Source organism: Desmodus rotundus, chromosome 5, assembly GCF_022682495.2.
Source record: "Desmodus rotundus isolate HL8 chromosome 5, HLdesRot8A.1, whole genome shotgun sequence".
NCBI lineage: Eukaryota > Metazoa > Chordata > Mammalia > Chiroptera > Phyllostomidae > Desmodus > Desmodus rotundus.
Window position 1 is genome coordinate 164,636,438 of NC_071391.1, and position 27,690 is coordinate 164,664,127.

General features: G+C 50.5%; 2 long non-coding RNA genes across 2 annotated transcripts; both read left to right on the forward strand.

Moving 5' to 3' along the window:
* Window positions 1-19,871: 19,871 nt before the first annotated feature.
* LOC128781092 (uncharacterized) lies at window positions 19,872-23,536 on the forward strand. Its single transcript, XR_008426990.2, has 3 exons — window positions 19,872-20,212; window positions 21,961-22,249; window positions 22,853-23,536. It is a non-coding gene; the product is annotated as an uncharacterized lncRNA (long non-coding RNA).
* A 927-nt stretch (window positions 23,537-24,463) lies between these two features.
* LOC128781091 (uncharacterized) lies at window positions 24,464-27,395 on the forward strand. The gene is made up of 3 exons (XR_008426989.2): window positions 24,464-25,483; window positions 26,141-26,562; window positions 26,856-27,395. It is a non-coding gene; the product is annotated as an uncharacterized lncRNA (long non-coding RNA).
* Window positions 27,396-27,690: the final 295 nt, after the last annotated feature.

The window sequence follows — 27,690 nt, forward strand, 5'->3', positions numbered from 1 at the left end:
TTTCTTAAGACATGCACCGACATTTTTACTTACTTACTTACTTACTAACACACCTGCCCGTGCCTTACGATTTGAATTCTCTTTGTAATGGTACTAGACTGCAGAGTTCCTCACTGTCCTGGCACGGCCCTCGGAGGGAGCCAGGCCTGAGGGCACCTTGGTCCTCGGCTCTGGCCTCCAGGCCGGGAGACAGTAAGTTTCTGCGGTTCCCGAGTTCTCGGAGCTCTGTGTGGCCGCCCTTCTGTGGGCTACGTGAAGGAAGGAAGGAAGGAAGGGCACAGAGTCTCACTCGGTCCTTTCTTTGACTTGGAACGGGGCTCCAGCGGTGTGTGCTGTGCGGAGGACGCTCTCCACGCCCCCCCGTTTTGTCTTACTTCTCATTGTTAATTTCAAACCCCAGAGCGTTTAACTCTCTCTATAGCTCTCAAAACCCCGCCTGATGTTCTGACCGCCCATCTGTGGTGATTATTCTTTGCCCCCTGAGCTTTGGCCTGAGAAAAGGGAGTGCCATATGCGCGGCTGGCGTCACCGGAGACCCTGTGTGACCCCAGCCCTGAGCACGAAGGCCCCGCAGTCCCATGGTGCAGAACGAGCACTGGATTGTCGGGAAGTCTGAGCATCGTGCATTTGTGATGGTCTTGTCACGCACGGGTTGCTACCTGGCAGGCTTCGTGTTCTCCAGGATCTCTGCCACCAACTGTCACGACGTACTTTTCAATTTGCACAGGCTCATCACTGCCAAGAACGAAGTACCTCCACGCGGCTTGTAATTACAGAACGGCTCCTGTCGCCCCCGCCCCCAGTCCCTGGAGTTTACATTTGCACATTCTGACAGAGTAATTTCCGGATGCTGTTTTCTGCAGGAACCATCGAGGGTTTCCTGCCCGAGCCCTGCTGCACACAGCGAGTGGGCATCTGCCCGCCAACTCGCTTCCTCCCGTGACAGCGCCCTTGTGCTCTCCGTTCCCAGGCTTTTCACCTTTGGTGAAGTACATGCTTTCTCTACCCTTGTCTAAATGCAGGTATGAAAACACCAGATGGCAAGCGTGATTTTTTGCAAACCTGTCCTTCCTGAAGGACAGGTCAGGTTTCTCAGGTGCCCTGGGGGGCCTGGAGACTGAGGCCCCAGGAAGCCAAACACACAGGGAGGGCTGCAGGTCCCTGGAAGGCTATTAGGGACCCAGCCACTCAGCTGTCACTGCTGATAGCATCTCATTGCTGGCCAGCGTGAGTGCCTCAGGTGCAGGGGACAACCTGGCCATCCTGTTTACTTGCTTCATGGTGCAGGCTGAGCCCAGGACCGGCCAGTCCCCACCTGTGCTCCTCACCCTGCTCCGCCCACCTCTGTGTTCTAGCTCTGCCGCTCGTACCTGCCCCGTCTCTTCTGACTCGCACCTGTGCACACCTGTGCTTTCTGGACACCTTCCTCTCGGCCCAGAGACACAGGAGCTGAACACTCACCTTCAATCAAACAAAACCCTTCTTAGAACATGCCTCATCCTCAGGGTACAGCCTCCTCTCTCACGTTCTTTTTTGCAAACACCTGGAAAATCTTTGTACACTTATTGTGTTCTCTCTTTGCCCTTCTAATCATTTCAGCTGCTGCCTCATGGTACCTGCACTTAGGTGCCCCTCACCTTCTGAATTAGGAGACTCTTAGTCCTCATCTCATTTGACCTTGGCAGTGGATGAGCAGCCATGACCTGAGCTAGAGCCGGGGGTGTGAGACATGGAGAGAGCCGGGCCGGTGGTGTTGGAGGTCAGCAGGCAGCCTCCGCCCTCTCAGAGTTGTGTTCTTGAGAGTCCACTTCCGCTTTTTTCCCCTTGATTTTCACCGCCATCGCTGCTTATCCTAGGGTTTGTACTCACATCTTCCTCCTCTCTCCTTTCCTGTTTTCTTCGTCCACCTTCTCCCCCCTCCTCACTTTCACGTTCTTTCTGAGCAACGTGGCATCTCCCCTGCTTCAGGTGCCACCTCTGCAGTGACTCCAGGTCTCTGTGTTCACCAAGGACCTGTGTGCTGAGCTCAAAACCTGCATGGCCCAGTGCTCGTGGGTGGGACAAGTCCCTCACACAGTTTCACAGGCGCTTCAAGATAGCCCGTCGCAAAGGGGACTGGCTCACGCCTTCCACATTGCTTTCCCCTGGCATTCCCGATTTCTGGCAAACGGCAGGGCCACCTATCAGTGCTTTTACTCTGAGCTAGAACCAGGGAAGTTTCCACGCCCCTTCCTCTGTTGCATTTCTCACGTGCAGGGCGATTGAACTCCGGCAGCCAGCCCTTCCTTGCACAGAACTCTCCCGCTTGCTCTCTCTTTTCCGTTTGCACTGCCATCGTTTTGGCTCTGCTCTCAGCCTCTCTAAGGCCTGTTGGCTAAACTGTAGCCCAGCATTTCTTTCTCAAGGTGCGAGTCCCCAGGACTTCTTTACAGGGACAGAAGGGCTGCAGTGGGTGGGGCTTGAGACTCTGCATTTCTAACAGGCGCCTAGGTGAGGCAGCGGCTGGTTCATGGGCGCACTGGGAGTAGCGACGGTCCCAGTGCCTCTGTCCTTCCATCTCCCTCTGCCCCGCCCTGACCTCCACCCTACACAGCACTCCTCTGTGCTCACAAGTCATTCTCTGCAATGTTGACAACCTTCTCGTTTCTTAAAGCAAAATCTGTGATAACATTGCTCTCCTGTTTCATAAAAGCTTTAACTGGATAATGTCTTCCAAACAAAGTATGAGATGCTTGTAGATACACAGGACAACTTTAATGACATAAAACCCATCGGTCTCTCGTCTCCCTGCTCTCTCAATGCACAGCATATGTGTGTATATAGGTATGCATGTACATATATATTTAGGGAAGGGGACTGAAAAGTCTGTTGGAGTGTCAAAGTGATCTTTATCCCCAGGAAGGGGAAGAGCTGTCCTTCCTCGATGAGGAAGGGGCACAGGTGAAGGCACCGGGGCTCACGTAGATCAGACAGTCTCTCTGTGCCCATAAAACCTCGGCAGTTGCGGAGACTGGACCAGACCGGCACTGGGCTGCTGTTCTCGCCCAGGGCTGGCTACGTGGAGCTGTGAACACCAGATCTCATGCCATTAGCCAGTGAGCTCAGGTCCAAAATGAGACGGGACCGTGAGGACATGTGATGACTTAAAGCCACTGCCACAACGAGACAAAATGCCTGAACTTCTTGAGTTTCTCCCCTTTGGAATGTCCACTTTCAGGGAAGGCTTGAGTGTGTGCTTACTTGCTAACCATGGAAAGGACCAAGGGGAGAGAGAGAGAGAGACAGAGAGAGAGAGAGAGAGAGAGAGAGAGAAACTGGTGGTGCGGGAAAGGCACCTGGGACGGCAGCTGGAAGAGGTGACAAGGAGTGTGTGGTGTGCAGGTGGAACTTGGCTACTTAGCCTGGGGGACAGAGGACCTGGGGGTGGGGCACTTTTTCAAGGAGTCACGGCAGCTCTCTTTCAGTATCTGCCTAGTTACTGTGTTGGTGGAAGTTACAGGGAAGCTGATTCCTGCCCATATTCAGTAGACTAACAATCACAATTGTCCAGGGCAGACTGGGATTCGAGGCTCTGTGGGTGGTGTTGCTCCCCCAGTTTCCATGATGACGTCCCACAGCTTTGACAGATGTGACTCCTTCACAGCACAGAAGGCTGGGTCAGTTGACCTCTGGCTGCTTCCTTCTGTCCCCACTCCCCACTCACTGAGGGAGCCCCATAGTACTGGGAGCCCACCCGTGGCCAATGTAGCGGTCATGGATGTGGGGGAGTAGAGACCACGGATGGCGGCTGTCTTCAGAAAAGGGGTTTTCAGTCAGGTCTTGTCCTGAATCTGCTCTCCAGGGGTGACTATTCTCGCGTCATTTTCTAGGATGTTCTATGGCTAACCCATTTCTTAGACTAAATCGGGAGTTGCCAATTTTTTTTCTGTGAAGGCCAGATAGTAACTTTTCAGCTGTTTTGCTGGCCAAAATCTTCATCTTGATGACTGGACTGGGCAGTTGTAGGGAGCAGGCTTCGAACGGACAGTCCATGGGCGAATGGGTGTGCCAATCAAACTTTACAGAAATAGGCAGCGGCCTGAATTTGTCCCAATGAACTTAACTACCCTACACAGCTGGCTGACTTTGTGTTTGATACATTGGTCGAAAGTCGGAAGGTGGGTTCAGCACGTACTGACTCTCTACACCATGCACTTGAGCCCGTATGTTTGCACGATGGCCCAGGAGTGCACACGGTTCCGTGTGAGGACTGTTGAGTTTTGGTTACTGTCCCGCAACCCCACCTCCGAGGGCCGGCGTCACTTCTTGTTTCTGCAGAAGGCTTCACCACTCACTGGCAGAGCAAAAGCAGAAATGCATGCCGGCTTTCAAAACCATCAATTTACTCTCGGGATTGTTCATCTTTAAAGATACTCTTTGACTCTCAGAAGACATTTTTTAATGCTAAAATAAATACCATTCACATTTTAAAATACACTTAGTACCGAGCACTCAGCAGAGGATGGATCGGAGAAGCAGCTGGGCACATGGAGGAGGGGTTCCCGGGGTCCCCCCCTTTATTGCGTTTTGGAATGATGGCTAAAGGCGTGGCCGCTCTGTCCTTGGGTCTGTTTCATCTCCAGCCGTGAATCCTCGATCCGTCGTCTTGTGGACAACAAAAGCCTTTCCCAGGGCCGGCAATGCCTTCCACGTGCTCACAGGGTTCAGGGATGAGCTGTCGCACCGGGGGTCGGTCCCAACGATGTGTTTTCTGTGTTTGAGGACTCTCTGGGAGAAGCCTCGGGACTCACCGCTTTGACTCCTGCCTTTGGTGGCTGTGCCCCAGTTTTCTTCCCAGGAGAAATGAGGGAAATGATATTTATAAGTTCATGGAACTCTCTGAAATTTCAAATGTGGATGTTATCACCGTGCAAATTATTGTAACAGTCTGGCAGTCGCTGCCTTCCGTTTGCACGCAGCTGAGCCTCTTTCTTCCTTCCACTTCTAGGCGAGGCATAGAATAGACCCCCAAACCAGCTTTGCTCAAGGGGCCCTAAGGAAACGCGTGCCCAGGAATGTGGAAGATTGGGAGCACCACTTTCAGAGAGGAAGAACATGCAGGTTACGTCTGCTGCAGAAATCTCAAGCTTTTTGGCTGAAATCCCTCCAAGTATAGAGATGTATAAGGTGAATTTAATTCAGCAAATAAACACTTTTCATTTCACATGGGAACCCAGAGAGCTATCCGAGGCAAGACCATTTTCAGAATCTTTATTCTCTAGTTTCTTGGAATTAAAATTGTTTAAAACAACTTTCATGTCTTAGTTCAAGCATTTGAAAACATATGTTAAGAGAATGACATCTCCCCCTGGAATTCTCACATCCACCATTTTCACAGAGGAAAGGGCTGGCGGAGAGCTGGCATGGCCTGCGGGGGTTTTCCGAGCCTCTTTCCCTCGTGGGCCTGGTGAAATGTGGCAGAGCGTTGGCAGGCTGGCGATTATGGGAGGAAGGATTGCCTGGGGAGCCGGCTGTGCGTTTGGTTCTCAGCATCTCCCCCACCGCACCCTGCTGATGCTTTTGCTTTAAACAGAAGCATTGGCATTATTTCAGATTTTCAAATTCATCGTCCCGGAAGTGTTTTATAAATAAATGTTTTTTGCATTTTTTTTTGGTCTTTGTGTGACCCATCTCCTTTTTCCTGATCTCCTTCCTGGGGGTCCCACTCTGTCCAGCGGCTGGGGAGGGATAGTTTAGCTTCTGTGCACAACGGTGCTGCAGGCGGAGAGCAGAGCCCCCCGGGTCTGCAGCGGGGTCGGGTCCCTGAGAGGAAGGGCGTTACTGGATAAGGAAGAACATCGCATTAAGTCGTGGCGGCGTGTGTGTGCCTTAGTGAAGGTGGAAGGTAAATATTTGGGCAGGGAGGCTGTGGATGGCAGGAACTAATTCTGTGGGCGATCAGGGTTTAAGTGTGTATACTAACAGTCTTTGATTTATCGGCATTATTCAAAAATCGAGCGTAATTTACAAAATGCTAAGTGGTCATGCTCGTTCTTCCATTGGAGAACGCGTCCGTCGGGCTGATTCAAGTGTCAGTGACTTGACAGGGAGAAGGTGGAGCTGTGGATGCTTCTGCCAACAGTGTCAAAATGTGGAAAGTCCGTGGTTTCTGTAAATAGCCCGGTGTCACTAAGCATTTATCTTACATCCAAATGGTGAGCCATTGGAAATTATTTTCTTTCGTAGGCTTAATTTTAAACTGTCAAACTCTTTAATGACAGAAGAAGATTTTGCCACACAGTTAAATGAAAAAAAATTAGGATGCAAATTAGTATGTGCTCTACGGCCCGTTTCCATACGTCTATCTGCAATGCTGGGTTGAGCCGTAAGAAACTGCCATTTTCCTATTTCAAATGCTTTGATGTCACAGTTGCAGGTGGTTCCAGGTGTAAGAGAAAGCACACATACGCACACAGACCACATATACAGGTCCACATACGGACATACATGTCCACATACAGACATACCACACACACACACGCACACGAAAGGTCGTTACTGAAAGTTCTGAAAGGTGATCGATCACAGGCAGTTTAAAATTTTAAAATTGTTCTTATCTATCTCTTCTAAAATGACTGCACATTACTATTTAATAAGTGAGAGAGGAAGAAAATAAGTTTCTAGAGGCTCCAGAGGCAGAAACTTTCACAGTGGAGAGAGAGGGGTTGGGTCTGGAGCTTCTCTACGGAGTCAGTAGGAGATTCAAAAGTTCTCAGTCTTCGGTCTGCAGAGTTCTTTGGAAATCACCAGATTCAGTGAAAATAGCCCCCTTCTCTTCCCCGAGTGCATCCACCCACGTCAACTGTGAGATCTTGTGCGTGCAAGTGTCGGGCAGGACGTAGGGGCTCAGTAGTGTCTGTGCTCAGCTGAATGAGGGAAAACACGGGGGAAGGGGGGCGTGCTGACGTAATTATTGGGTAACACGTTCTGACGGTTGCTCTTTCCTCCCGATTCCTAAATGATTTGATTTGTCCCAAGAGCAGCATGTGGCTGAATTTTAAGTCTATGTGTGCAAAATGCTAAGAGGAAACTCCAGCCTGTCAAAAAAGACAAAAAAGGAAAGCATTTAATTGACGCTACTGAATTCATCTAGAAGTATCTTTGCAATTCTTCTGAATAGAATGTAAACATCTGGGTCTTTATAAAAATATATAAAAAGTTCTTAGTTCATGTGGACTTCAGGAAGATGTTAGACTTCCTGGCCCGTCATTATATGGATATTTCTAAAGTATCTCACCCTGCGGGGACACATGAGCAGGGCCCACCGGGCCTTGGGCCTAGCTGGGTCCCCTGCCTGTGAGTACATCTGACTGTGACTGGCTGTGAGCGGAAACGTTGTTTTTTTTCCTTTTTCTAACCTCACCCCTCTCCAGGGTAGATATCGGTGCCCAGTCTTCTTTGCAATTCCACTTCTACTTGGGAGTGACAGGAGAACGGAAAGGCAGAGAAAGACGGGAAAGAAGGCAAGGAAGGTGGGAGGTAGGGAGGAAGAGAGGAAGGAAGCAAAGAAGGAAAGGAGGAAGGGGGAAGGGAGGGAGGAAGGGAGAAGGAGAGAGGGAGGAAGGGAGTGAGGGAGGATGGGAGGAGAGAGAGGCAGAGAAGGAGAGGTTGGGAGAGATTTTGAACCACGTGGGCTCTTTCAGCCTTCCTTCAGCAAATGGCTATTAAAACAGCTCCAAAGGGCAGGTACTGATCACTCACCGGCTGACACCACCTGCAGAACACTGGTTCCATCCTGTGACTGCCGCTAAGGGACTCCTGCCAGCCTAGATGGGTTCTAAGCCCCAGAGTAGAGCAGTCCTGACGTTAATTGGAATAACCCAATTTCCACCTTCCCGCGCATCTCTTCTTACACACAGTGCAAAGGGCAACACAGAAGTGAAACAAGAAAGATTAACAAGGTCTGCGCCAGCTGTGAGAGGGGTGGGCATTGTTTGTCTGCACCGAAGGAGGAAAGGATACTATTTGGCAACGCGGGGTGCCCCGGTGTCACCGGAGCTAATGGTCGTCCAGAGAATTGAGCCGCAGGGCGAGCCGCCCGTTCGCTGGCCCTGACTGCTCTGGCGGACGGGTGCTGATGGGAGGGGCAGGACACAGCTGCCAGAACAGGAATCCCATTATCCTTCTCCGGGCATCGATTCGCCCGGTGGGACGCTTCCTTTCTAGCTGTGCTAATTTTCAGAGCGCACACTTGCCTCGTTTTCGGCACAGCCAGAGGTGCAAGAGGCCAAAGCGCAGGGCTCAGCCTCCCCGTCTGCAGAGGCTCTGCGTGCAGGGTGAAGCGTCCTCTAGTCCCAGAGCCTGGCGGGGACAGGCCTGGAGGAAGAGCTGCACCACTGGTGTGATGGCGCAGGGTGCAGAGCAAACTAATGACACGAGGGGCCACGCGGGAAGTCATCTTCGTCTGTACACGGCGGTTCTTGTGCGAAAGCGGGATGTCTTGCACAGAAAGTCCAGGAAGCGGTCCCGCAGGAATCGCGTCCATCCAGTCATCAAAAGCGCTTTACTCTCGCCTTTGTTTACGGTTCGGCCTCTAGAAAACTCTAGGGGTCACGGCGAGGAGGTCTTCGCCTTTGGCGGCGCTGTGGGTCTTGATGGTTTGTGCTGAAGGGCAGCGTGTGGGTGAGTGGGGTTTATTATGGTTAAAATGATTGAATGTAACGTTGAAGATTCATTACTGGAGAGGTAAGTCCAGGCGGACGTAGTGTGAAAAACTGCGTGCTCCAGGCCGGCCAGGAGGCGGGGGGGGGGGGGGGGGGGGCGTTGCAGTCGTGTCTCGTGACTCGGTTTAGCACCGGCCTGGCCCTACTGTCTGCAGTGTCTCTGCTTGTTAATACTGAGCAAGAACCTATGTCTGCAAATACCACGCAAGCGCAGATGAGCGTGTTTGGCGTTTCCCGACAGTGGCGTTTTAGGCGTATTTAAGTCCTTGAACATTTAGTTTAGTTCACAAACTGCCCGATTTCTTTCGGCGCCTGGGGCCGCTCGAGGCCTTCCTCGGGAAGGGACAGCGTCCGGGCCGGTGCACCACGCTCATCTCCCGGCCTCCGCCCCGCCATCCCTCTGAGCGCGGCGGCACTCTCCGCGTTGCGTCCGTGCTTCCGAAACAGGGGGGCTCTCGGCATTTTTGATTCCTTGGCGTCGCCTCCCCTGGGAGAGGCGGCCCTGAGCAAGGAGGGATCTGGGCCCAACCCCTGGGAAGGAGGCCGTTCTGCCACCAGCAGCGGCGAGTGCCCGTCTCGAAAGCTGATTTCCGTGTCCATTGCCGGCGCTTCTGCCTAACGAGGACAATGCGTTTCAGATGTTTGACTTAGCAAAAGGCAGAGGATGAGCCAGGGATGGGCCATCTGCCCGAGGAAGTCAGGATGGTTCTCGTAATACCGGTGTGACTCCTCCCCCACAGCAAGTTCAAATTATTTTATATTCCCTATTTGGTGACATCACGGAGGAGCTCTCTGGTGCTCTGGCCTCCGCGCCACAGCCTGTTGAGGGGCTGGGGCCCAGGCAAGAGCGGGGAGGAACCGAGGCCCGTGCTTGGTGAAAATGCGTATGGTTTGCTAGAGACAAGGGGGTGCAATCCCTTTTTTAATGCATTACATATTTGTGGTTACACACGTCATTATGTGGCTTTTGTAGGAATTTAAAAATATAAAAAATGACAATCACCCATAATTCTGCTATTCAGAAATAATAACCATCATTACTATTTTGATAATTTCTGTCCATTTCTGATTACATGATTTTTGTATCCTTTTTATCATTTGCTGTTTTGCCAGAAACATTTCCTCGCAGCACTAAAAGCTCTTTACGGAGATAACTAGCAAGGACTGAGTAACAGGGCAGGAAAGGACCATGGGGGAGGCTGTACCCTCCGCACACCTGGAGCCCCGTGGAGAGAGGGATGCGCTCCCCGCAGCAGGTAGAAAACACCCACGGACAAGCCCGGGGTGCCTGGGCGGCCCTTCGGAGATTCTACCACCCTTCTTGGCTCCATGGAAGGGGAGGACCGACAGAGCGAATAAGGTGTTTTCCAGGGATTGCATCGCTGAGAGAAGCAGGTGATTGGTGTAGGGGGGTCTTAGGGAGCTCAAGAGGAGAAAGCTGAGACCGCCTGCAAAACCGAGGCTGCGCATGCGCAGCAGAGCGGTCCTGCCTCTGGCGGCAGGTGTTGACGAAGTGCTTCGGGTGGGGCGCTCCAGCCACTTGGCTCGGCTCTCTGCCCTCTCAATGCTATCCTGCAAATAGCTCATCAAAAGGCACGTGGCCTTTGCAGATTTCCTCCAAACACAAAGGGAGGGTTCAGACACAAAAACTAACAGGCGTGTAGAGAATACATATCGGAAATGATGACGCTGCAGACCCAAGGAAAGGGATAAACAGATAGCTCTTCCTGGACTCAAAGAGAGTCACCAAGATGTGACCTTTCAGAGGAAAAACTCAAAGGAGAAATGCAGGGCCTCAAAGTAGAAATGATAAAAGTAACAAAATCATCCAAATCATGATGGAAACAAAACTCATTAAAAGAAGCCAAAAAATATATGTGGTCAAAAGACACATTCTGAGACTTAATGTAAGTTGGACAAAATGAACAAAATAAAGTACAAAATAAATTACAGATGGTTAGAGTAGAGATTATTAGTAGTGAAGAAAGACAAAGGAGAGGCCAAATATTCACAGTTGTGCCTGGGGAAAAAAAAAGAAAAATATTGCAAGGCAAAATTTTAAAATTTATGACTTTTTTTTAAAAAAAGAAACTGGAACTCACAGATTGACAGAGTACACCGTTTTTTCCAGGAAAAACAAATTTAGAACAGAAGTTCTCTCACGTGCTTTACTGAAGTTAATCGAGGTATTTCTGTGGCACACAGGAAACAGGCTACCTGGGAGGGAGAAAAGGGAGTGTGCGACAGTATTCTGAGGTGAAGGGCAGTGGGACGGTGTCTCCAAACTTCTGAGAAGTGAAAGTGTGACTCAGGTGTTTACATGACAAACAGCTGCTGTTTAGATGTAAAGACAACAGGGGCGCCTTCTAGGCTTTCAAGAACTGATGGCATCGTTCTGCATAGTCCTTCCAAAAACAACCACCGAAACAAAAATCCATGAGGGAATGAGCTGCAGGCAAACAGGTGATTAGAGACCTTGAGCCCAAGGAGTAGGAGAAGCGGGAGGAGAAGAGAAAAGAGGGAGGAGGGGGGGAAGGGAGAGGAAGGAAAAGAGGATGGGGCAAAAAACTGGCGGTAACTTTGAATTCGCTGAAATGAGACAAGTTGAATAATTGAAAGCAGAATGAGAAAATAGAAGGTAGATATTATAAAATAGCTTAACCATACACTAACAAAACAGGGCGTTTGGGGAGAGAGGATGGAGACACTTAAAGGAATATATCCAAGCGAAAAGATATAGAAAGGACGGTATCTTTCATCATTGTTTTTTCTATATGTAAAGTATCTACACCTACTATTTTTATTTGTACCTGTTCTTTATCTGGAGGACGTGTAGTGATGCCTCCACTTTCATTACTAGTGTGACATTCCACACTTCTCTTTACTTGCTGTTCAGTTTACCTAGTGACCTATCAATTTTATTGGTATTTTTATAAACCAGTTTTTAGATTCATTGATTTTGTTTTCAACTGTATGGATTTCTGCTTGAAAAAGTTACCTCCTTTTATGATTTGAGTGCGATCTGCCCTTTCTTGTCTAGTTTACTGAGGTAGAAAATAAGATTATTTATTTTGCTTAAGACCTTTCTTCTTTTCTGATACGAGCATTTAAGGCTATAAAGTTGTCTCTAAACCTTGTTTTAGCTGCAGGCTGTAATCCAGAAGTTTTAATATGTTGGTTTTCAATTTGCTTTCAGTTCAAAGCATTTAGGGACTTCTGTTTAATTTCTTCTTTGACTGCCGGGTTATTTGTAAGTGCGCAATAGGATTTCCAAGCCTTTGACAGTCTTCTGAATATCCTTCCGTTATTAATTTCTAGTCTAATCCCATTGTGGTCATAAAAGTTACTTTGTATGACTTCCATTCTCTTAAAATTTAACACCCAGCTCCCTTCGGAACAGGCTCCCTCCTTAATCCCTGACAACCACAAACCTGCTCTTTATTTCTATAATTTTGTAATTTCAAAACGTTATGTGAGTAAAATAACACAGTATATAACTTTTTGAAACTGGCTCTTTTTTTATTCAGCATAATTTTCTGGAGATTCATCAGGTTGTGGTGTGTATCAATAGTTTGTTCTTATTTATTGATTGATTTTTAATTTTTTATTGATTGATTTTTAGAAAGAGGAAAGGAGAGAGAGTGAAGGGGAGGAGAGAGAGAGACACAGAGAGAGAGAAACATCAAAGTGTGGTTCTGCTTATCTATCAATTCATTAACATTCATTGCTTGATTCTTGAATGTGCCCTGACTGGGGATCGAACCTGCACCCCTGGTGTATCAGGACAACGTTCTAACCAGCTGACCTGCTTGGCTGGGGCCCATAGTTTGTTCCTTTTCATCGCTGAGTAGTATTTCATCGTATAAATGTGCCAGTTACTTAACCCATTTGGGTTTCCAAGTTTGCACTTATAGCTGCACTATAAGGCTGCTATAAATACTGTGTACAGGTTTTGAGTGAGCATCCGTTTTTATCTTTTTCTGAGACCAGTGCCCAGGGATGCAATTTCTGGTTGTACGGTAGTTGTGTGCTTAGTTTTTTAAGAAGCTGCCAAACCTTTCCAGGGCGTCTGTGCTGCTTTACTTTGCCCCGAGCAACGTGGGAATGACGGTTTCTCCACACCCATGACAGCACTGAAGCCGCCGCTTCCAGAAAGTCCGCGCTGTTCTGAGCGTGGTTTGTCCTGTGTTTTCCGAGTGGGGATGCGTGGGGCAGCTTTCGTGTCTTTATTTGCCATCCGTGTGTCTTCTTCACCGAAATGTTTCTACACGTCTTCTGATTAGATCGTTCGTTTCCTTACTGTTAAGTTTTGAGAATTGTTTACGTGTTCTGGAGAGGAGTCCTGTGTTGAGTATGTGATTTTCAAATATCTTATCCCAATATCTTATCTGTAGCTTGTATTTTCATTTCTTTAAGTATTTTGCAGAGTAAAAGTTTTAATTATGATGAAACTCAACGTATTTATTTTTCCTTTTATGGATGTGCGCTTAGAGTCAAGTCTAAAAACTCTTTGTCTACCCTGAGATTCTGAAATTTTTTCCTCCTATTTTTTTCCTAAAATTTTTATAGTTTTACATTTTACATTTAAGTCTATCATCCATCTATCCATTTTGAGTTAATTTTGTATAAGGTGTTAATTTTAATTCTAGGTTTCTTTTCCTCCCTCCCTCCCTCCCTTCCTTCCATATTGTTACCGAATTGTCCCACACGGTTTGCTGAACGGCTACCCTTCCTCCGTTGAATGGCTCTGGCATCTCTGACAAGAAGCAGTTGGATATAAACGTGGGGGTTATTGCTGGGCTCTGTATCACGCCACACTCATCTGCGGGTCTCTCTGTCCCACACGACTGCACAGTCTTGGTTACTGTAGCTAGGATCACTCCCGGAGTTAGGTAGACCAGCAGTTCCCCCTTCACTGTTTTTAAGACTTTCCTTTTCAGAGAAGAGTTAGGTTCACAACTAAAGACACCCCCTCTTTCGGAGGCTTCCATCTGGGGGGGGATGTGATGTGTAAAGGAGACATTTGGAAATTGGACTTCTAGCTGGAGATGCTAGTTAGATTTTAGAGGTACTAAATTTGGAGCGCCTCAAATTTGACTTATTTTTTGGATAATTGAATATGGAAGCTACAAAGGTAACATCCACTCTCCTCCAGAGGTAAGCCCCCATGATAAACTAGGAATAGTAAAGAAAGCCTGCTGCCCATGGCTTTTCCCTTTTTCGATGAGCAGGATCGGACGCCACTGTGACGGCATCAGGGACTTACAGCACTCCCGCTAAATTACAGTCCTGTGGCAAGTAGTTGTGAGTTCAGTCTTGCAGCTTAGCTTCTAGCTATCCTGTACATTCCATCAAAAAGCTGACTTGGCCCTGGCTGGTGTGGCTCAGTGGACTGAGCGTGCGCCTGCAAACCAAAGGGTCACCGGTTCGATTCCCAGTCAGGGCACAGGCCTGGGTTGCGGGCCAGGTCCCCATTTGGGGGCATACGAGAGGCAACCACACATTGATGTTTATCTCCCCCTCTTTCTCCCTCCCTTCCTCTCTCTCTAAAAATAAAAAGAAATAAAATCTCTATTTAAAAAAAAGCCGATTTGCCAGTGATGGTAACAGCACCACGTTTCTACACGGAAAAGGGCATATTAGGTAAAACATGGGTGGAAAGCCAGCCGGCTAATGGGAGTCTCATCACGGCTCTACCTCGGCCAGTCACTGCACTCCTCTCCCCTAACACAGGGCCATGACAAGAGTTCCGGTCCTGGGGAGATGGTTTTTGGTGCCGTTTCCTCTGTCCAGGACCACCGTGCAGCTGTTCACAGAGAACAGGAGCAGGTGATTTCCCTCAGCTCCCAGCTGAGATGTTGCTCCCGCCATAGGTAGGCCCCACCTGGGAAAGGAAGGCGCCAGGTCACTGGCCTTGGGTGTGAGCCTCCTGGGAAATCTCAAGGCAGACCAGCACCCAGAGGACATGGACTCCAAGTCACAGGCGTTGCGCGTCCTTAAGGGCAGAGGGTCTGAACGGAGGAGCTCCCTGAGGAGCACCAAACCTCCGAGGTGGCCAACGAGCTCTTCACCGCCGGGGCGAGGCAATAAGCCACATTCAATGACGCCAGAAGGCGACGGCCTGGGGGCGACAAGGTCTCCTTAAGAGGACTGGAGAGTCAAATGAAGGGAGGAGAGAGAGGCTGGGGGGAGAAACAATTGCTCCTACTGGCATAGATCCCACTGGAGACGAGAGGCTGGTCTGTGGGTCTCAGGACGGTCAAGCAGTCAGCAGCACGGTGGCGGGGACACCTTTGGTGTGGAGCTGCGTCCCACACCAGGTTCAGAGGCCTGGCTTGACACTCACAAGTGGGGACCTGGACAAGACGCGCGCTTGTGCACGGGGACCACGGCCCGTTGTGCTTACTCAACCATCGTGACACGTCGCGAATGTCGGGTGACAGAGTGGCGTCTCCGCAGCCGAACTTCTGTGGTCTGAATTCTGCCTCCATCACTTAGTAGCGGTGTGATTTCGGGTAAGCCCTTTTACTTTCTCTTGCCTCAATTTCTTTATCGAGAATGGGACAAACACTACTACTGGTGTCAAAGGTTGATCTGAAGACTACATGAGTAATGCTTGTCGTATCCATGTTCTGCCATCTAGTACCGTCCCTGTGTTATTACCGCGGATAGGCATGTTATGTGGGAGTATTGTCATCCCTGAGGCACTACGCGGTCCCGAGGAAACACTGAGCAGAGGGATCCGAGAGATGGGAAGGCTGCTTGAGAGAGCAGAGAGCTATTTTCGCGTCGTCGTGCACGACGACCTTCTATCTTCACGCTGTAGTGCTTGGTGATGACCTTGAGTTGGGTTCCACCCGGCAGTGGTGCATACTGTGCCACACCACGCATCCCTGGGTGGGGCAGAGCTGGGGTGTGACTTCCCTTCTGTTGTAGCACCTCCCCCTGAGACACCCATTCTGTGCCACCAAGAGAAAACCCAGCCGATGAGCTGACACCTTGTCTTCAAGGTCAACACACTATTTGTAAATGGGATCCCCGTGGGGACAACTTAAACAGCTGTGCAGCTGAGAGCGTGCCGGGACCAAGGAGGGGACTTCCCCTTTATCGAGAGGAGAAGGAGGGAAACTGTAGTGTCTGCAGCCAGGGCTGGGTGACGTTGATTCCTGGCAAGGTGCTGGGAGGTCGGGCGGGAGGCACGAAGAGTGTTCACTGGTATCTGGCTCTCCCGACAGCTGGGCAGAGAACCGCCTCTGCCTCCTGGAGGCTCGGTGCAGATGCGAGGAGCAAGGTGATGTGTGTCGGTTCCAGGTGGAGCGTGTACTTGCTGGGGGAGGTGTCTGAGCCCATTGCTCCTTGCTGCCCGTGGGGGGCAGTGGGCATGTTGACAGGAAGACCCATGAGAGCGGAATGTTCTAGAATTCTGGGCACACCCGTGGAGGAGGCTGCTTGGAGAGGAACTCAGTCTCTCTTTGTTGGGCTACCGCCAATTTACTCTTATTCTGCTCTTTTTTCCCCCTTTTTTAAGTGAAGCATACAGCGGTCTATCTGGACTGACATACGGTTTGGACATGAACGTGTACAAACAAAAAGCGATTGTTAGGAATTCACGTACGTTTCCTATGTGTGCTAAATGTTGGTGATTTTTTTTGATCGCGCCGTTAGACGGACAAGCAGACTAGGGAATGCTCATGTCATCACTCCACCGTTGTTAAACTTTTTGAGACAATATGTATTAAGTTCTCACATGCAAGAAGAAGTGTGATTGGCGCTGCGAGAGGTAAGTATGTTGTTAACACAGGACTCACGTATTGAAATGAACCCGAGTGAGACCCTGGAGAGGGTTCGGAGGCTGGGCCTTGACCAGCAGCATCCGGAGGGCATCAGAAGCACGCTTGTTACGTTTTTGGGTCATAAAAAAATGGACCAGATAGAACCAGGATTTGTTACACTCTTGCTAAGTGCCTGAAATCAATGAGATTAGATTCTAATGAAACTGTGTCCAGTTGGGCTTTAAGTGAACAGGATAACAGGGTTTCTGTTGTCCTCTGTAGTATTTGTTCCCTATTAGCTCAAAAGACCGGTGACCACCTAGTGTCCAGGAGTAGAGGGGACAGTGAAATCATCAAAATTTAGGTCTTTAAAGAATATTGACTCTTAATGGGATTTGCTGAAGAGAGAGTGTTACATTTAAAGATAAACTAAATGCAAAGTTATATACGGTATGATCCCAGTGTGGTTTTAAGAGGACCAAGGTAACGAAGGCAATTTTTCTGCCTGTTTTTGCATTTTCTATAAATTTTTACATCAGCAATTGTTATTTTTATAAGGGTGGCAATATGCTTTTAAAACGAGAGACAGCACGAACAATTTTAAGGTTGGAGAGGAATGTCCTTTTTCATATATGGAGTTGGGATCTGCATAAACCTATTTGATTCTAGGATTGTATCTCGCTTATCTTCTCCTACATTTAAGTATTTTGATGGGGGAGATAATATTAAAATACCTTCCATTACACTGAAAAACATACTCAGAACTTGGTTGACGATGAACTTGCTTTAACGCTTACTTGCTACACAGCTCGTTTTAGCTCTTGCTATTTAATTTTTGCTACTTTTGAAGGGAAGAATTTAGAGGACGCCAAATTCCTTATTTGTTCTGTATTTTCATACATCACGACAACTTCCGTGCTGAAGGTGGTTTTCACTGGGCTGCGTTGTCCCAGAGACACGTGTGTGAGCGGTGGGTCAGTCAGCGAGCACTCGGGTTCTCAGGGACCCGCATTTACATTTGGAATCTTCTAGCAACGCCCCAAGGGCTTTACTCCATTTTCTTCAGTAAAATGTGCTGGGGGAAATGCCCTTTGACTTTTAAAGGGCTTCTTCTGATGTCGGACCCTAGGGTGTGCTGCGCCCAGGGGTCCGTTGGAGATTTCTCTACCACCTACTGCTGTTCGCAGCGCGTGTATAAAGAGGTCTGTTGAAAAACGTATTTCACAAAACTCCCTGGATTTTCTCAAATGCGATCTGCTCTCACTCATTCACACATTCATGCATCTTTCGCTTGTCTCTTTGACACACAATCAGTGCGTGTCTAGGGCGCTCGAGGCCCTGGGTGCCCGGACCGCGTGGGAGCTTTGGAAACATGGGTCTTGTTCTCCGCCGCACCCGAGCGTGTGGAGGCGGCGAATTAAACTTCGAGCTGCGTGTCACAATATTACTGCTGGTGCATTCTAAAAATTACAGTGTGTGCCTTGCTCCCTCTCCCTGCACTAATTTCCTTGCTCCCAGCTGACGGTGAACTAAGCCAGATGCATGGGGAGGAGGGCAGGGGCCCAACCTTGGCCGGCCGGGACTCTGACAAAGCAGGGGTTGGGCCAGGTCCTACACGGGGAAGGGTTTGGGATATTTTCTATCCCGCACTTTTCACGGAGTGCTTTTTCCCAAGAATGAAGAGCAAAACACCACACACGTGCACCTAGGCCGAGGATTTGGGGTTTGCTTGATTTGGGTCGCTACCTGGGACCCGGAGTGGGCCTGCCACAGGAGCCTTGCTTGTTGAGTCGAGGAATGTCCCCTCATGCCACTAGTTCATCTGTGTGGCTCCTTAGGGAGAAGCGTCTGCCTTCTACAGGAAATGCAACATGGTGCGAGGCAGCCAGCGGCCCCGAGACCACCTGGCGGGCCCCTGCTTTGCGTCCTTGCGCCTGTGCCCCGCCAGGTGCCTGTACCCCTCCAGGTGCCTGTTCTCCGCCAGGTACGCGGCTCTGCAGGGACGTCGAGAAGCATTTTTTATGTGCTGAATTGACCTAGCCTCTTACTGTTCAAGTAACCGTGGTGACAGCGAGAAAATACAGTCTTTATTTATTTGTAGTGGCTGCTTATGCCCATATTTGGTAGACGGTGGAAAAGGAAAAATTTCACAGCAACGGTAGTGTAATTTTAAAAGTCATAAGTCATGGGGAAGACAGGGTTTCCTAAGCCTCTTGGGAAATCTCTCTCAGGCCGTTACGATTGTTATTTGGAATTACTGAAGACGAAAATACCCTCAGACTTAGGGAAGTAGGCAATTTTGCTTTATTGCTAATGGGACTGCAGAAATAAAGATATTTTTATTTGAAATGTGATACTTTTCAAGATATTTTTACTTAGAAAAATAAGATGTCCTTGTAAAAATTCAGAAACTCTAAAAATATGTGTTAGTTCATATAAATTTACTTTTAAACTTATTCAAAATTAAAAGGCAGCCTGATCTTCCCACTAGATAGAATCACTGTTTGAATACGTAGATAGGTAGATGGTTTCATACACAGGGTCCGGCACAATGATGCCCCTTTTTATTATAAAGTCTTTTACTACAGAATCATAAGCGTGTCATTCTGTAGCAACAGTATTCCACTTGGCCACACCGTATGACATTTTAGGTGACACATTCAAATTACAACTATAAATTATTACACCCATATTACTACCCCACCAACCACACTCAAGCAGGTTTTACTTCTGCTAGACCCTCTATAAAAATTATATAAATCATTATATGTGATATAATCTCAACTGTGTATAGTTACAGAATATTGTATATTTTTCTATTGTTATGTCATAAAAATTTTCTTATTTAAAATATACAGTTATATAGCTCTGTCACCACAGGGAGTTAACTAATTATTAATAGACAAAGGGGGGCAAAGGGAACTAGACCTGGAGCTTAATAACCTGGGGGCAGGGGCCTGTCGCTTCCCCAGGAAGCTGCAGCTCCACACCCAGGGGACCGCAGCACTGGGCTCCTCCCTCCCCCTCCAGTACAGGATTGTTGGGGGGCACAGGGGAGGTGCTGGACCACGGGGGGCCTGTCAGTCCAATGAGGGGGTGGGCCCATCAAAAAGCCTTGGAAAGCTGGGGAAGTTGATTGGTCCTTTTGAAAAAACACCTGGTCCACCCGGAGCTCACGCTAATACAGTCCCAGGGGAATAAAGAGGCATTCTCTCTTTCTCTCTCTCTCTCCCACCCACCCACCCAGTTACCCACTCACTCTGCACACTCACATGTTTTTTCTCACCCTGGAGCTTGTGACCGTGTGGGACTAAGGCTCTCTGGGCATTGACTCTGCTTCTGGCCCTGATTTCCCACGGCGGAAAGGACAGAGAAGGGACACGGGGACAGCCTTCCCCACTAGTAAACCATCTTGCCACACCACCATCTCCATTCGTGGGTCCTCGGGGTGCTTTCCTCGCCATCCTGAATCCTGACAATGCCTCCTTTTCTAACCCTCATTTTATGGGCGGGATGACATTCCATTCTATACTCACAATGTGTTTGTGTTTGCAAAAATTCCTGTCTGGTGCTGCATCGTAGGCCTCTCCTCTTTCTACCTGCAGAATCATCGTGCAACCATAGGAAGATATTTGCTAGATCAATTCAAAAAAACCCCGCAGAACCTGGCCAGCACTAAGTACCGTCTTCACCTACTGTCGTCCAAAACTAGAAAGAGTTAACACGTGGGCTGTCACGGTGAGCACGCCTGTGGGAAGAAAAGCCTGTTTCCTCCTGACCCGTTTTTAAATCGCACCCACAATGCAACGGGAAGCGAACGCCAGGGCAAGGTAGAAAGTTCCTGAATTCTGAGAACACGCAGGGGGATCACGAGCAGGAGGCCGGAGCACAGAGAGGCCGCGTGCAGGGGGGGATGCGATCGCATCACGCCTGTCTGTGCAGACTGAACAACAGCCGTGTGGTCGTTTGCTACTTAAGTGCAGAGCGTCTCCTCTCGCTCTGTGAAAACCTATCTCACCCCTACACATGCTACCAACCCTCATAACTTAAAAGGCGAAACGACGCACATAGTTCTCGCGTGGCTTTTTAACTCCGACTTTACGGAATGACTAAGCCGTTTTGAACTCATAAATAGATCGCCCTTACCTAATGCGTCCACAATAGAAGGTCGACCGCGGCGCCACGTGCGGGGGCGCGCGCTGCCTGCGCCTCCAGAATTAGAAGGGCCGCTGTCTAGACCTCCCGACGTGTGTGCGGCCCGGGCTGCGGTCCTCCTGACCTGGGCCGCCCCCAGCCAGGCTCCGCAGACGCATTTAGTCTGGGTGCTGTTTGCAGACACGCTGTAAAAGGCCGTCCCGGGAGTGCATCTCTGCCAGGACTTTACTATGTCAGACCCGGGCAGGAATTCCGCTCTATTCTTACACGTAACTGCTTGTGCACCCGGAGTGCCGGCCAGCGAGAAGGAAAGCCCGAGGCCGGGAAAGCGGCGGTGTGAGCTTGGGGCGCCCCCACGGGGCTCCGGCAGGGCCTGCCCAGGGGCAAAGGGTGGGAAGGGCAAGCACTGCCCCTGCCCACGGCTGCTGTGTGGCTTTGTGAGGCCTCCGCCCCCACACTCGGAAGTAAGGACGAGAAACGGTCAGCCTGGAAGAATTCCATTTATTTGAAAACTATTTACATTAGTTTTTCAGGAAAAAAAAAAGGTAAAATCCTTGACAGGAATGTGTGTGGCAGGGGGTGGGGGGTGGCACTGGCTGGGGGAGAGGAAGAGGCATGAAGAGTTAGGTAAAGAGGTCTTCCCGGAGAAGCTGGGGAGATTAGAGGGTTATGCAACATTTAGTGTCCCGGAATCTCCAAGTATGTTTTTATTAAAAAAAAAAGAACTCAGTAAGTATCCTTGAGTTGTTCATTACCCGGGCAGAGAAGGATGGGGGAGGGGAATGCAAATGCCACACTGGGCTGGGTGACCGCCCAGCCCCCTGTCAGCCCAGGGCGGCCACAGGGCGGAGGGAGGCTGCCCGTGGGGCTGCTGGGTGAGCAGGGGAAGCCCAGGAGAGGCCCTTAGGCAGCCAGGACCGCCGCCCACTTTTCCCCACCCGCCCACTCCCTTCTGTGCCCATCAGTGAACACACGGAAAGGTGCACAGGTGGAAACGCCCAGAAGACCCTGGGCGCTGGCACCACACCCAGATCACACTAGGTCCGGAATCACTTCGTAGTGACGTCCTCCACTCAAAGGCTGCCAGGTCAAGTGGGGGGCTGGGGACACCCCGCGCCCAATGTCTCGTCCCGCACCTCAAAGCTCATTTCCTTCCCCCGAGTGTGAATTCCACCAAAGAACTAGCTTATGAAATGACAACCCCGGGTAATGATGCACCTTAGGATGGATTACAGATTATGCTTCGTACACGACCTTCACGGTAGACTGAACCGTACCTTAAATTTTAACTTTGAATAAAATTAAACTTAACTGAGTCCCTCCGTCTACAGAGAGCAGATGTAGAAAAAGCCCGGAATGAGGATCTGGAAACGGAAACATTTACACGGGATCCTGTGCCACCGGACAAGGGAGAGTTGGCCACTGTTGCCTGTGCTGAATAATGATGTGCATCGGCCCCGTGGTTTGAAAGGAGCGCGTTGACGTTACCCCGCGGGCGTCACGCCAGCATCCGATTGCTGCGCATGGCGTTTGGGAGTAGCGCATATATAAGTGATTTGTAAAAAATCAAAGTCTCACCGCGTTTCGAAAAACCTGGTCTAATGAGTCAACGTTATTTAGGTAATAATAACTCTACACCCATTTTCCTCAAAATAGCTATCTTGAGAGCCAAACCCGGTCACCTGCGTTCGGTCCTCAAAAGATGAATGTAAAAGCATTGCTGCTTGGGGGGAGAGGGCGGGGCATGAGGCGGGAAAGTCCGGTGCTGGGAGAGGGGGCAGCGCATTGAAGGGCGGGTGGAGGGTGATAACGAGAGAGCTGGGAAGAGAGAGAGGGCAGGCTAAGTTGAGGCAGGGAATGAAGAGACCCCAAGCCAGCCTTTGCTATGCACGTGATCCACTGAGAGGGGCCGGTTTTGAGGAGGAGGAGGTGGGGCAGACACCGATCCATGCAGGGGCGCTTCTCCTCGGTACTCAGTGCCGTGGGCCCAGGAAGCAGCTGCCAGCCTAGGATGCTCACACTCCGGCTTTGAAATCTCACCATTTCCCTTCTCCTAAACCAGAAATTACAAAATCAGACTCGTTTTACAAATAAATGCTGGAATGCAAAAAAAAAAAAATCAAAACAAAACCAAAAATATCAAAACAAAACCAAAAAAATCCCACCTTTTTTTTTTTTTTTGCGTTTTCTTTGTTATGATTAATGACATTATCATTTGCCCAGACACACAGTCTGATGTCAGCATAGCTCCGGGATCCATGGTGAAGTGAAAAAGAGAAAATGCGGAAACCCAGCAAACAACAGTGAAGCGTCTCCAGCTTATAAACAAACAAGACGTTGTCATCATGAGGAATGGAAACCTAAGCTGAAAGTCCCCGGATTGGACACATGCACACACTCCTCATCGGTTTACCCCCGAAAGGCTCCCACAAGCTCACGGACGACGCCGCACCGGCCTCGGGAGCTGCGTGGGGACGGTCCAGCGCCGCAGCTGCAGAGCCGGTGCCAACACTGACCACATGGTAAGCCAGTGAGCAGTTGCCTCCGCAGCACAAACCCTGGGATGCGGCTAGTTTGGAGCCTCAGCTCTGATTCTGTGTGTGCAACTGTGCCACCGAAATTCAGATTTCTCACTTTACATCTCACCATTCGTGACGGGGCCAGAGCTGGGCCAACATCGCGTTCCGTCTAGAATGATCTCACCCTCGAAGCAAAACTGCAGCATCTCATATGGCAACACAGTGCTGTATGTATGACTGCCTTCTCTTTCTTCTGTATTCTCCTGTTTAGTTTTCTGTCGGCAGGAAAACAACGTGGTTCACTGCGATGGCCCGGCACAAGAGGAGCTAATGAATGAAGGGTGCAGACATCCTTCTGTGCCAGGGTGTCTGCAGTTCCGTTGCTGCTGGTGCCGCCCAAGTCAGGAATGTTAACCACGGAATCTGCAGCTCTCCCGCTCTGCGGGTGCGCCCGGAGGCAGTGGCTCTTTGGGGGTCGTTGGGGTCCTGGGATGGAGAAGGGCTTGGTGGGACAATGCATGGACGAGCCAGTGATTGCCACCTTGGCCCGACGGGCACTGACCAGGCTGCTGCTCCGAGAAGTTCTGCTGCACAGGCCCATGGCTTTCTGTGCAGAGAACCTGCCGGGATCCTGGAGGGAAGACACGGGGGCAGAGAAATACGGATTTCGAGGGAGCTGAATAGGGCGAGAAGAGAGAGAGCTACGTGCTGGGGATCATTCGTGAGCGCAGCAGGCTGGCCTCGTTCGGATGTGGGGGCAGCGAGGATGTGCAGGCTGAGGGTGTTGTTTTGGGTTGTGTCCCTCCAAAATTCAAATGTCGGGGTCCCAACCCCCCAGTACCTCAGAATGCGACCTTATTTAGAAAAAGGGTCGTTACAGATGTAACTGATTAAGATGAGGCCACAGTGGAGTAGGCTGGGCCCCTAATCCAACGTGGCTGGCGTCCTTATAAAGCGGAGACCGGGACATAGGCACAGGGGAGCGTCTGAGTTGCAGGTGGGAATTAGGGTGATGCTTCCCCAAACCCAAGAAGGACGAGGTTGCCAGCGAGCCCCCAGCAGCCTGGAGGGGGGCTCCGGACTGCTTCTCCCCCACAGTGTCGGAAGGTACCAACTCTGCCGGCACCTTGACCTCGGGTGTCTGGCCTCTGGAACCCAGACAACTAATTTCTGTTGTTTAAGTCGCTCACTGTGTGGCCTTTGCCAGGCGGCCCCGCTCAGGCCTCCTGAGTCAGGAACTTGGAGGGTGGGGCCCAGGGAGATTCTGGTGCGAACTCAAGCTGAAGAAATACTGCTGTAAATCATCAGTTCCCATTAAAATGATCTGGGGATGTTTTCTGGGAAACCAGACTTTCAGACTCTCCCCCCAGTGATTATCCTCCTCTCTGCCTGCCAGGTCTTTTGAATCAGAGTCCCACAGAAACTCGTATTCCTGAAGGCAGGGCCAGCTTTCCTGAGGGTGAGTCCGATGCTTTTTCTGTGGAGAAGGGAATTAGTTCTCCAATAAGGAATCCTCGCTTTTGTACAGTGTTCCCCAGTTTATAACAGACTTTAACAGGAATGGTCTCATTTGTTTAATTTTAGGTCCTGACCCTCGAGTGCACAGGTGACCAACACAAGGCCCAAGGGCGGAACCCGGCCCTCCACCTTGTTTTATCCAGGGGCAGGGCTGAGCTCTTGCTTAACTGTTAAGGAGCAGTTACATGTGTACAGTCCTGAAATTACATGTGGCCCTTTGAAGGCAACCGTGAGGCTGCTGTGGCCCTGGTGACAATGAGTGTGACACCCCCGCTAGTGGGAAGAATAGAAAGAAGAAACTTTCATTTGTCTCACAGGCCCTCAGTGAGCCACCTGTGGGACGCAGGCCTGGGCAAAGCTCTGTCCCTGTCCTCTGGTGGGTGCCCAAGGACGCCCGGGCCCTGGAAGAATCACGTGAGTCTGGGCTGCAGCCAGAACATCCTCACTACTTGCTTATTTAACGCTTGGTCATTGGTTTGGTTGGCTTTATTGGGAAGAGAATTCTAAAAGGCAACCTTGGCCGTGCCCCCACTGCTGAGCCTCCAGGGCCTCTTCTGTCCGTCTGTTGCCCTTGGGACAGCACCTTATTCCCTGGCCTTCACCTTCGCCATTGACCCCCACTGACTTCACCAGGCTCATTTCCCGCCTGTGCCTGCCCCTCCCCAGTGGGACTCGCCTTGTCTTTAGCTGCAATGGCCATGAAGACATCGGCCACCATAGCCCTTCCCACACACAGCCCTTCCCGGGCTCGTCTCTGGGCAGCAGCACCGGCCTCCACATGCTCCTCTGCCGTGACCTGAGTGTCTTCGGGGTGGAGGTGAGTGTTTTCCTGGGTGAACCAGACATTTCCTGAGGTTGGTGCCTGGCTCACCCTCGTTCATGTTGGAGTTCAGGGCATTTGGTGCTCTCCAAAGTGTGACGTATACAAGTGTCATTTGTGAAATTTAAGTGAATGCACAATTATTTTACTTTTACTTGAACAGGCAATTGTCATAGTGTGTGAGGTGTTTAGCCATAGGACAGATATTTGGGGGATTCAAGGGACCAGAACACACACACACACACACACACATACACACAATCTCTAATAATGAACTCGTGGAGATTTGCTTCTAGCTTGGGGAACTTACAAAGGAAATAATTGGGAAATATCTGTGATGTTTTCCAATTAAGTGCCCAGTGGAATGTAGGGTCAAATGCTGAGTGATTTGTCAGCCAAAGCGGCAGCTTTTTGTGAGTGACGTGGCCACTCTGTCCCTCTGACTGACAGGAGACAGAGTTTTCAGGTTTTGGGGGTGGAAATGGGGCAGAGACGCAGCGGTCTCTATTCTAGGCTGGAACCAACGCTATTGCAGAAAGGACACCGTGCTTGCAGGCCAGAGACTTGCACCCCAATTCTGGTGTGATATTTGTTCACAGCAGGGTTGGAAGCGAGTTAATTAACCTTCCTGAACCCAATTTACTCATCTGTAAGGTGGAGCCGGTGATACCTACTTCCAGGACTGCTGCGGAGAAGCGGTGCAGTAACAGAGGTGAGCATGCTCAGTAGGTGGCGCTGCATTCAGTAAGAGGTTATTATTGCAGGACACTGGCGCCTTGGCCAACCTGAACGTCCAAGTGTGGGGGCGGAGGGGGCAGGGGAGCGCGAGGACGGACCACCCGCGACCCCGTTGCCGGCGCAGGTGGTGCGCCTCGGGGAGTGGGCAGATGTCAGTGGTGTCATGCGTGTCCACAGTGGCCCACACTCGCTGCCATTGCAGCGCCCCGACTGGTCCTCACCCCGAGTGGACAACGCACACCTATCAGGGAGTCACGCCCCGTTCCTCCTTCCCCGGCCCCTGGCGATGACAAATCCGCTTCCCGTCTCTGTGGATTTGCCTGTTCTGGATATTTCACGTAGGTGGAATTCTGCGATATGTGGCCTTTTGTGTCGGCTTCTTTCACCTTGAACGGTGATTTCGAGGATCTGTGTCACCGCCCCTGTCGCCTGTCCTTCCTTCTTGTGTCTGAGTCGGAGTCCGTCTCATGGGGTGTCCGTGTCCCATTTGGTCTGTCCACCCACCCGTGGATGGGCGTTGGCTTCCGTCCACCTTCGGCCTGTTGTGAACTAGTGCTGTGGTGCACATGGGCGTGCAGGCTTCTGTCTGAACCTCATCAGCCCTTCCCTCCCACTATTTCCTTCCCCACAGGGCCAAAGTCACCTTTCAGAGGACAAACCGGTGTTCTCACCCTCTTCCTCAGACCGTTGGTGGCTTCCCTTGCCTCACAGGACAAATGTAAACGTCATCAGCACGGCCTGCAGGGCCCGGTGTCTTCTGGCCCCTGTGCCCCGTGTGCTGTGCCTGTGTGTTTTCCTCGCTCTGTGCGTGGCGGCCCTCAGCCTTCTCTCGTTCCTGCAGCATGGGGAGCTCCCACCGCCTCGGGTCAGCCTCCAACCCTCTCCGATTCCTCACCATCAAGCTCACTCTTGTTCACGCTTCCAATTCCAACTAGAATCCCACTTTCTAGGGTGGCCTTTATTGACCCCTGCCCCCTGGACTGAGTCTGGCCCCACCGTGCCCTTGTCTTTAGCACTTGGAGCCCAGCGGCAACGCCAGTGATCATCTCTGTCCCCAGCTCTAGGCCCGTCGGGGCGGTGCAGGGCTGCCCTGTTCGCAGCCGTAAATCCAGCACGGAGCACATTTCCTGACATGCAGTCGGCGCTCGAGGTTAATTTGTCCGACGTCCAGGGTGACAGCAATGCAGACATGTTTAACGGTCTGCGCCCTCCCTCGCTGCGGCTCCCCATGTCCTGTCCTGCGTCTGCACAGCGTGGGGCAGAAGCAGGGAGGCCCCTTCATCCTGCGAGGAATGTGCGGAATGCACACCATTTCCTGCGGGCTCCTTGCACATGGCGATGCTCCCCGGGTCCCGCGGCCGCGGGGGCGAGAGGCGAGGCCGGCGCTTAAAGACTGGAGAAAAAAGTGAAGGTGCCACGTGGGGAAATTGCTTTCATCTGGCCCGCCCGTGCCTGTTTTCTGTTAG